Here is a 10,551-nt window from a genome sequence, read left to right on the forward strand (position 1 = left end):
GAATCTGAAACCTCCTCACAGCCAGGAATGCGGCTTTGCCCCGGACACAGGACACCGAGGCTTGGGGCAGAGAGCTCCTTCATGGTGGAGAGGAACCGCCTCAGCCCCAGGCCACCCTCCCCGTGGGCCGGCCACAGGGTCGGGGAGCGGTCCCAACAGGCCCGACGGCAACCCCGTGTGTGGGGCCTGGCCTCGTGGCACGCAGGGTCCCCAGGAGACACCTGAGGTTCAGAGAGGGGACGTGCCAGGCCCGAGACACACAGCCCGCAGGTGAGGGGGAGCCTCCGGGCGGGACGGGGGGCCCTGCTCACCTTGGTGAGCAGCAGGTGTGGGAAGGGCTGGGGAGGCGTTCCTCTGGGAGGTGCTCCGGGAGAGGGGCCACAGGAGAGGGCCTGGCCCGGCTCCACCAGCTTCCTCAGGCTGTCAGCACGGACTGCCCACAGCCTCTGGCTCGCCCCCAGCGGCAGGGCCCACTCAGGTTCACGGTGGGGCTGATCTGCGGTAAAGGAGGGACAATTCACAACACACAAACTGCAAAACTATTCCTGTCCGTGTCCTGAAGTGCAACAGAATATCCAAATTGGTTCAGATCATCTTCCACGTATGTGAAGGGTGATTTTGTACCTGGCCAAGGCTGGGGCTGGACCGGGTGTGTGTGTGTGTGTGTGAAGGACCAGGTGTGTGTGTGTGTGTGTGTTTGAAGGACTGGGTGTGTGTGTGTGTTTGGCGTGTGTGTCTGTGTGTGTGGGTCTGTGAAGGGAGCAGCCCAGACCCCTTGGGTTGAGATCATGGCCACGTAAGGGGCACAGCCGTCGTGGCACCCCGGGTCGTCAGTGTCCCGGATGGCGTCGGGGCAGGAGACCCTCCCGGCCCTCCCCGAGCCCGGTCCTGGAGCGCCCTCGTCCCCACACTCCCCCTGAGCCCGCACCAGCCCTTACCGACTGCCTGGTGCACGTGCCCCACGCCGGGGAGCCGTCGAGTGAGGCTCCTGTTGACCAGCTTGTCCCCAATTTCTTCCATGGGGCTCTGCGAAGACAGTGAGCGGCGCCCGGCCCGGAGGCATCACAGCCCTGCCCAGCCGTCCTCACCGTCCTCCTGCCCAGCCCCACTGCTGCCCCCAGATCAGACACAGCCCCGTGCGGGCACAGCCCTGCGCCCGGGGTGCAGTGACATGTATCGACAGGGCTCCGGATCAACCCTGGGGAGAAGGAGGCCGCCCCAGCACACCCCGTCCCACCCAGCCAGCCTTGACCCGGGGTGTCAACATGATCCACCCACCAGGCATCTGGCCCCTCATCACCCTGCTCCTGCTCAGGGTGGGCTACCCTGCCTGAGACCTCTGCACACACACACACACACACACACACACACACAGGAGGGGTGCTGGGCTGCACGGTCGGATCACAGCAGTGTCTGGCTGGCCTGGCTGGCTCTGGGCCTCCCTGTGTTCCCTTTGGGCCCCTCCAGGCAAATGGCCAGAGGTGTCAGGGGTGGGACCTGACCCCAGGTCTGCAGTGTAGGCAACGGCTCTCACTGTCGGCTTTGCTGAGACCACATCCTGGGGACATCGGGATACAGCAGGATTGCAGCATCTCCAGCCAAGTGAACTGAGTAGGAAGGGGGCTGTCTCTAGAATGTGGGTGCCTGTGACAGCCCTTGGGCATCTTGGGGACGCCCTGGCCATCAGCCTGGCATGTCTCCCCCGAGCCCCATGCTACGGCCCCGGGCATGTTCCCAGGAGACAATGCCCACAGCCCACGGCCCAGCTGCCTCCAACCTCCTCCTTCTTTCCCCCTTGTCCCCTCCAGGGTCCACGCCCCCTTGGACGCCCCTGGGGAGTTTGTGTGTGTGTGTGTGTGTGCGCGCGCGCGCACGCAGAGCCTTGTGTGTACGTGTGCCCGCGCGAGGGTGACCAGAGGAAAGGGCCCCACATGGGAGTGTGGGCAGGGGTCCCCCGGATCATAGGGGTCCTCGTTCCCAAAGGAAACCCCATGTGAGGTGAAGCTTGGCCTCGGAAGCTGGAACCCTCCCTGTTCCTCTAGCCTCTGCTCAGCTGGTGGGTCCCAGGCCAGTCCCTGCCTCTCCTGCCCTCAGTTTGCCGACTGTCCCATGAGGGCTTGGAGGAGGAACTTCATTAGCGTGGCTCGGCGTGGCCGGTCGGCTCCCACCTTTTGGGTGGACGTGGCGCAGGTGCACTCTGGGTGGGTGGGGCCCTCCCACCAATGGTGGGTCGGAGGCAGGTGGATCCTGCGCAGGCGCACACGGCCCAGCAGACGGCGCCTGCGTGGGACCCAACCTGCCAGCAGGCCTGCGCAACCCCGAGGGGCTGGCTGTGGCCTTGGTCCTCCGTGTCCCGATCTCCACTGCCTGCTCAGTGACCCTCACGTCCTCTTAGGCCGGGGGCCAGCCCCAGTCCCGCCAGGCAGGGCCGCTGGACTGAGTGGACATGGAGACCTGGGGACTAGAGAGAAATGAAATATACCCCCACTGCCGTCCTGGCCCCCACGTTCCACTTCAGTGTTCATCTCAGTGCATGGCGGGGGGGTCAGGGGAGGGTGATGGGGACACGTGTGGGCAGGGAGGAGGTCAGGCCGCCTTTGCCTCCTCTACATCCCCTCCCCCTGTCTTCCTGGCAGCAGCCCCTCTCCCCAAAATCCGGCACTCAAACACCTTCATCTCCCTGCTTTAAACCCCAACCCATCCTCCTGAGGTGGGAGTCACTGACCCCATCTCCAAAGTAGAAAACTGAGGTCCCAGGAGTTCCCACAGGAGCTTGCCAGTCACAGGGCTGTGACATGGCCCTGCTGTGGGTTTGAACCCAGCTCAATCTGACCCAAAGCCTGAGCTTACAGAGGAGCCGGAGGAAGTAGCCTTTGAGCCCGGGCTTGGAGGTGAGGCCACCCTGGATGGGGGTCATAGGGAGGGACGGCAGGGGTTCTGAGGGGCAAATTCTTGCCGGGCTCCCTGGGGGACGAAGGCCCTACAGAGGCTGGAGTGGGCTGAGGGGTGCACACTGGGGAGCATGTCTAGACCAGATCACGCAGGGCTCTCTGGATATTGGGCAAGGAGTCAGGGGACACTGCGGGTTGGGGGGTTCAGGGGACACAATCCGGGCAGTCTTACCAGAGTCACAGCATCGTAGATTTAGAAGGAGCTTGGTGGGCATGTTATTGTCCCCACCCAAGCATGGGGATCACCAAGCAAGCACCAGCCAGAGGTGAGGAGGCTGCCGCAGTTTCCTCCTGTGTAGAGTGGGGCCGTGGTGGTCGTCTGCGTCCTTCCAGGCCTGGGCATGCTGCCTGGAAGGTCCAGAGGTGGCTTCGTCAGAGTAGCTAGCTGTTTCAGTGAGGTCAGTACTCAGAGACGTCTGAGTCAGGAGACCAAAGGGACGCCCCACGTGCCCAGTTCAGCAGGATGCTCTTGTACATGGTGCCGATCTTCATGTCCAGGCTGATGGGGTTGAGGCAGCAGCGCCCACCTGCTGCATGGAGAGCAGCAGCGAGGAGCCGTGGTTGCAGACCCCGAGACACGGCGCTCGTGTGAGTCCGAGGCTGCCACAGATGTGATGGAGGCTGAGGAGGGGGAGGTGCTGACAGAGGCTGAGATGATGCCTGAGGTCTGCAGCGACGACTGGGAGGTCAACTCCGGAACTTGAGGAACGGCAAGGCCAGCAGAAACACCAGACTGTGTAAGGCAACCCCGGTCAGCATCTAGCCCAGAAGCTTCTAGAGACTGAGTCTTCTTGGCCCCTTGTGGCTGTGGAGTGGGGATCCAGGCTCCAGGAAGGGATGTCTGTCAGGGAGAAAGGGTGGGACAGTCACCTCCTTTTCCTGGCCATCAGGGATCCTGGGACAAAACCCACACTAATGTCCTCCACATCTACATCGGGCTGGAGGAGCATGCAGAGCGGGTAGGCGATGTCCCTGCTGCGCAGGTAGGGGCTGCATCTGAGCTGGTCCCAGGACTTGGAGTGAGCGCTCCTTTTGGTCTTGGGTGTTGTGTTGGGGGTGCGGTGGCAGAATTGAAGGGCTGACTTTGCATTGATCCGACACCCTGGGTGAATGGGTGCTCTAGGGTGTCCGTGGGCACAGGTGGCTGTGACCCACACATGGGAAGGTGTGAAGGAAGCACACAGAAGACAGTGCCCTGAGCTATGCAGGTTTTCTGCTCATGGGCAGTGCTCCTTGGCAAAATTCAGCTAGTCTGCTTGTTCCTAGAGCACAGAAGGCCCCTAAGGTCGTGAGTGGTTCATGGGAAGTCAGGTCAGTCTGTTGCTGGGCATCATGCCTGGCAGGAGGAGAGCTTCAGCCTGAAATGACGGTCTGGGGGTGACCTGGAATGCCAGGTGAGGTAGAAATTGCCCAGGTAGCCTGATCCACTCCAGTCTGTATTGCTTCTCTACCCAACAACCCAGACCTAGACAATGGCCCTCTGGCTGGCTGGCATCTGGAACAGTTAGAATGTTCCTCTGGTTCAGTCGAAGAAGAAGATCAAAGTTAGTAGAGCAAAGGAAACTATGAAGATTAGGGCAGAGATAAATGGAAGAGAAGAGCATGTGAGAAAAATCAGTGAAAACAACAGTTCTTTCTTTTGCAGATTTACCAAAATTGACAAAGAGACAAAAATGGAACCACTTTATACCAACCAGTTGGCTCCCTGAGATGAAGCAGATCATTCTGAGAAGCACACAAACTACCAAAGTGACTCCAGAAGAAATGGAAACCCTGAGCAGACCTCTAATAAGTAAATAGACTGAAGCAGTCATGAGAACTTCCCAAGAATGAAAAGTCCAGAACCTGATGCTTTCCCTGGTGATTTGGCCCACACGTTTAAAGAAGACATAATACCAATCCTTCTGAAAGTCTGAAAAAAGTACAAGAGGAGGGAACACTTCCCACGTCACCCTAGAATGCCAGCATTGTCCCGATTCCAAAGACTGACAAAGACCTTACAAGAAAAGACAGTTGCAGGCCAAAATCCATTATGAAGAGCGAGGCAAAAATCCTCAACAGAATTCTAGCGACAGAATCTAGCAGCACATTGACAGGACTCTACATCATGACCAAGTGTGATTTACACCGGGAATGCAAAGGCTGTTCAACGTAGCTAATCAGTGTCCTAGACCACATCCAGAAGAAACATGATCATGTCAATTGTTGTAGGATAAGCTTTGACAAAATCCAAACCTTTTCATAACAAGTATTCTCAATAAAATAGAAATAGAAGATTCAGTTGTGATAAAGGAAAGGTCCCTGGGTGGCTCAGTGGGTTGAGTGTCCGACTCTTGGTTTGGGCTCAGGTCATGATCTCAAGAGTCTTCAGATTGAGCTCCAGGGAGGGCTCTGCACTCAGTCGGGAGTCTGCTTGGAGATTCTCTCCCTCTGCCCCTCCCCACTCTTGGGTTTGCATGCTCTCAAATAAATAAATAAATAAATAATTCTTTAAAAATTATGATAAAGGATATTTATGAAAAATAACTCATATGTATATCATTCTCTGTGGTGAAAGACTGGGAGTTTTCTCCTTAAAATCCCCAAAAAGTCAAGGATGCCCATGTCCACCACTTCATTTCAATATTGTCATGGAAGTTTGGTCAGAGAAATTATACAAGATTAGTTACTAAAAGCTCACAAATGGAAAGGAAGAAGAAAAAGGTTATTTATATATGACATGATCTTCTATGCAAATAATCCTAAGAATTTGAAAAACTCTGTATGAGATTATAATATTTCCCGAAAGGTATGAGCAGAGAAGGCCAACACATATGGATCAATGGAATACTGCTGAGAATCAAGGAATACATACATGTACTATCAGTTGTTTTCGAACACGGAGAGCAAGATCATTCAATGAGGCAAAAACAGTGTCTCCAACAAACGGTGTTGAGAAACCGGATATCCACATACGAAGGAGTGAAGTCAGAGCATTCCCTTCCACCATATAAAAAATGAACTCCACATGGGTCCAAGAATGAACTTTAAGAGCGAAAATTCTTAACACTCAGAAGGAAACTAAGAGCACTTAGGGGCAGATCTTCCTTCCCTTGGATTTGGCAATATGGTGTCTCTTGTATGGCACCCGAAGCCCAAGCAACAACAGAGAAAACAGAGACACTGGACTTCAACGTTGCTAAAAACTTTTGTGAACAAAAGGGTAATCTCAAGAGAATGTAAAGAAACCCAAAGAATGGTAGGAAATATTTGCAAATCTCATACGAGTCTTGCATCTAGAATGTGTACAAAACTCCTACAACTTAAGAACCTAAACAACCCCACTGAAAATAATAGACATTTCTCCAAAGAAGATAGTCAGACGACCCAGTGAGCACATGGGGCGATTTTCCTCATGAGATCGTAGGAAATGCAAGCCAACACCACAGTGACATGCCTTCCCCCATCCAGGAGGAGGGGCTATAGTGAATAAGCAGAAATAACAAGTGTTGGAGAGGATCTGGGGAAACAGAACCCTCCTCCATTGCTGGGGGAGATGTAATATGGCGGAGCCACTGTGGCAAAGGGTGTGGCACGTCGTCCATACGTTGAGCATACTGTTCTCATTTGGCCGAACTCCACTCATTCTCTAAACAGAAGAATGGAATACAGGCCCTCTAACAACAGCCTGCACGGAAGTATTCGTAGCAACACTCTCGACAATAATCGAAAGATGAAAACAACCCACAGGTGCATCCACAGTTGAATGGACAAACACAACGTGGTCTGTTCATACAATGGGATTCATTCAGCCACGCCAGGAATGAAGTAGTGATACACGCTATCACGTGGGTGAACTTCGAAAACATCCTACTCAGTGGAAGAAACTAGACCCCAAATACCACATACGGTATGATCCCACGTGTATGAAAAATTCGTCCCAGGTAAATGACAGGTGCCAGATCAGTGGTTGCCTGGGAGCAGGGGGATGGGGAATGACCAGTGACTGCCTGCTCAGAGGGTGCGGGGTTTCTCTCCAGGGCATTAAATGTTCTGGGACTAGATAGGGTGATGGTGCCAGCACGGGAAATGGAGTTGATAACAGTGGTTTGCACACTTTGAAATGTTTAAAAAGATAAAGTTTATTTTATGTTAAGCTACAAATATACCTGGAAACATGAAAAGAAACAAAAGCCAAAAGAGAAGAAAAGGAATGCGTTCGCTGGTGAGGACAGGCCGACTCTGGTGCTGGAACTGGCCCTGGCTGGAGCTCATCAGCTGCTCCGGGAGGTGGGGCCGGAGCTGGCTGTAGCTGGTGCTGGCTTTGGTCTCGCTCCCACTGGCCCTAGCTCTGCAGGGGGAGCCAGCGCTGGCTCCAGGTCGGAGGTGCCGCCGGAGCTGACTGTGGAGCCGATCCAGCTCAGAGTCTTGCCTTGGCTCTAGCTCTGCAGTCGGTGATGGAGCCGTAGGTCCAGGGGCTTCCTCCCACTGGGGCGCACGTGGCTCCAGCTCCTGAGCTCCTGGCGAAGGCCCCGCACCAGGAGATGGAAATGCCTCGAGCTCTGCAGCGGGCTTTGGGTCTGTAGCTGCTTCTGCAGCCACGTCGACTCTGCAGCGGTGACCGGCCCCGGGGCAGAGGCCAGTTCTCCATCTCGAGATGGTGCCGAAGCAGCAGGAGGGGAGAAGGTCACCACCCTGCCAGGGTGATCACCCTGTGCTGATCCCCACAGCCCGTCCCTGTGCCTTGTCAGAGGAAACCGGCCTCCCCCAGCAGCGCTGAGCTGCCTCGAGACCTGGCTCTCGTTCTCGGGCTGCCTCTCACTCTGCCAGTGGTGCCGGATCGGGTGGGAGAACTGGTGTGGAGGTGGCTCTGCTCTGGAATTCACCCCGAAGCTGCTTTTGCCTCCGGAGGGGGACCGCGTGTCGGAGCTGGAGGGGCTCTAGTCTGCGGGGCCCTGGCTCAGGCTCTCGAGCTACTTCCACGGCTGGCTCGAGTCAGCGCTGGGGCACGTTCTGGTGCGTCAGATGGTTCTAGATCTTAGCTGCCCCACGGCTCGTGCAAGGTCTCGTGCTCGAGGTGCTCTAGCTCTGTACCGCCCACTTGCTGACCGTGGGTGAGATGCTGACCCACTGGTTAGGCTGGGAGCTCCGAGGGCAGGGAGGGTGTCTGGGGGTCCCCTCTGCATTCCAGCGAACAGACACAGGTGTGGATGATGCACGCGTGGAAGAAAGCGCGAACACAAGAGTCTGTGGCCCAGATCTCTCATCTGTAACAACATCCCCCGCATCCCGGGGCTGCTGGGGGATCCCACCGATTCACTAAACTGTGAAGTACTACCACTTCCCAGGCACTGTTCTGGGGGTTGGGGACCCAGCGGTGAGGAAGCACGGTCCCTGGTCGCGTGGGGCTGGCCGGAGCAGAGGTCAAACGAGGACTTCAGGTCCCCGGCAAGTGTCTCTGCTCAGCTGGGGGCAGCTGCCGGGAGCAGCGGTTCAGGCCCTTGTCCCCGTCTGGCAGCTCAGGACCGACCCGCGTGGGGCGCGTGGTGAAGGCGATGCAGGATCCTTGGTCTGAATCCCCCCGTAGCCATTACCCCCATGTAGCCGGTCCCGTCACCATCCCGAGTTTTGCATCCATGAAGTGGGCAGGGGAGGAAAGCCGTTCGTGGGTTCAAGAGCCCTATCCAAGTGCGGAACTGGGTCTAGATCATCTCTGGAGGGGGATTCAGCTCCAGCACCTGCCCCAGAGCTCGAGCCAGGTCCTACACCGATGCGTGCCGCAGCTCCCGAGACTGGGGCAGCTGCAGCTTCGGCTCTCGCGCCAGCTCTGGGATCAGAGCCCAGTTTGGAGCTTGAGCAGCTCCAGCACCAGCTATGGAACTCGCCAGCCAAGGGCCAGCACCTTCACCGTCACACCCTCGCCGTCGTGCACGAGGTCAGGAGAGGGGCTGGGGGCGGGAGGGTCCCTGCTGGGCAGGTCACCCCGGGTACCTTGGTCACTCTACTCAGAGCTCCCCCTCCCCACCCCTCCCACAGGTCACAGCCCCAGGGTTCCCCACCCCTGCTTCCCAAACAAGGCTCAAGGTGGACAAGCAGACCTGGGATGTTGGAAGTTGAGGCTTGTATCTTCAACACTGTATACGTGTTGACCCAGAAACTCCACTTTATGGATTCTGTTGCAAATAGAGGTTGATGGACACGGTGTTCCCTTCCTTCAACAGGGTGGGAGTGAGCTGCCCACGCTAGGTGATGGGTGCACCTGTGGCCTGGGATGGGTGCTGCTCACTGTTCTCCCAGACAGGGGTGCCCGTCACCCTTCTCTCCCGGGGACCTCCGTTTCCTCACGTTCTCGCCAGGGCTGCTGGTCCCCAGACCAGACACCTGCCAGTCTGAGGGTGACCAGTGCTGCCTCCATAGGGTTTCCTTTGCCAGAGTCCTTCCCCGGGAGCTCCTGCATCTCTGACTCCCCCCATGCCTGTCCCCCTCCCCTTGGACTTGCATGCATTTCGTCTCTGTCCCTGTGGAACCCAGTGACTTGGAGCATGGTTTGGACCAGAGGCATGGGAAACCTTTCTGTGGCCTTGGGTTGTCAGCAATGCTTTGGCCCTTTGGGGTGTGTCTTCCAGCTTTCTGCATTTCCCTGGTTTCTCTGTGGGTCACAGGAGGAACCAGCCCTTTCCTGTCTGGGGTCAGGCTGAGGTGTCCCAGCAGGAACAGGGGTCTCCGCCCCGAGATTGTGTCCATATTTACCAAAGGGGGCTCTATGGTTCCATCTCATCTGTAATCCATCGGGGATTTCAACATCAAATAAGGGAAATTCTATGTCAAGTCAACCCAGAAAAGAAGGAGTCCCCTTTGAAAATAGGGGGGCAGACACAAAGGCCCATACTGTGTGATTCCACGTACAGGAAACATCCAGAACACATAAAGGAACAGAGAGAGGAAGCAGCTTAGGGGTTTCCAGGGAGGCCTTCTGGTTCGGGGACTCCTTTGGGGAAGCAGATATTCCACAGCCATGTTCTGTGGTGTGGTGGCCCGGCGTTGGGAATGTACTTGATGCTCAGGACTTGTTCAACTGAAAACAATTCATTTTATTTAAAATGAATAATAAACAGCATATAGGACATGGAAAGAGAATAGAACAGTTAATACGAACCAGAGAGAAAGAACATAGGGGGAGGGGATGAAACAATCTGGCGGGGCATCGGGGTCGGGTGATGGAGCTAAGGGTAATGGTACAAGGAGCTCTCCCCATGAGGATGTGGGCTCTGGATGTGGTTCTGGGAGCCCTGCAGGAGCAGGAGGAGGGGCAGGGCCAGATGCAAGAGCAGGGCCAGATGCAAGAGCAGGGCCAGGGGTAGGATCCACGGTAAGAGCTGGGTCAGGGGCAAGTACAGGAGCACAGGCAGGGCCAGGGGAAGGGGCAGCGGCCCTGGAAAGCAGGGGAAGGGGCATCGGCTCTGGCAGGGGCAGGGGCAGGAACAGGGACACCGGCAGGGGAAGGGGCATTGGCTCTGGCAGGGTCAGGGGCAGGAACAGGGACACTGGCAGGGGAAGGGGCATCGGCTCTGGCAGGGGCCGGAACAGGGACACTGGCAGGGGAAGGGGCATCGGCTCTGGC

General features: G+C 56.6%; 1 long non-coding RNA gene across 1 annotated transcript; it reads left to right on the forward strand.

Moving 5' to 3' along the window:
• The first annotated feature begins 105 nt into the window (after window positions 1-105).
• LOC135361701 (uncharacterized) lies at window positions 106-4,641 on the forward strand. Its single transcript, XR_010405384.1, has 3 exons — window positions 106-270; window positions 3,450-3,688; window positions 4,597-4,641. It is a non-coding gene; the product is annotated as an uncharacterized LOC135361701 (long non-coding RNA).
• The last annotated feature ends 5,910 nt before the right edge of the window (window positions 4,642-10,551 follow it).

This window comes from Mirounga angustirostris, unplaced genomic scaffold (assembly GCF_029215605.1).
Source record: "Mirounga angustirostris isolate CCGP_5_RB_7025 unplaced genomic scaffold, mMirAng1.0.hap1 SCAF_10, whole genome shotgun sequence".
Classification (NCBI taxonomy): domain Eukaryota; kingdom Metazoa; phylum Chordata; class Mammalia; order Carnivora; family Phocidae; genus Mirounga; species Mirounga angustirostris.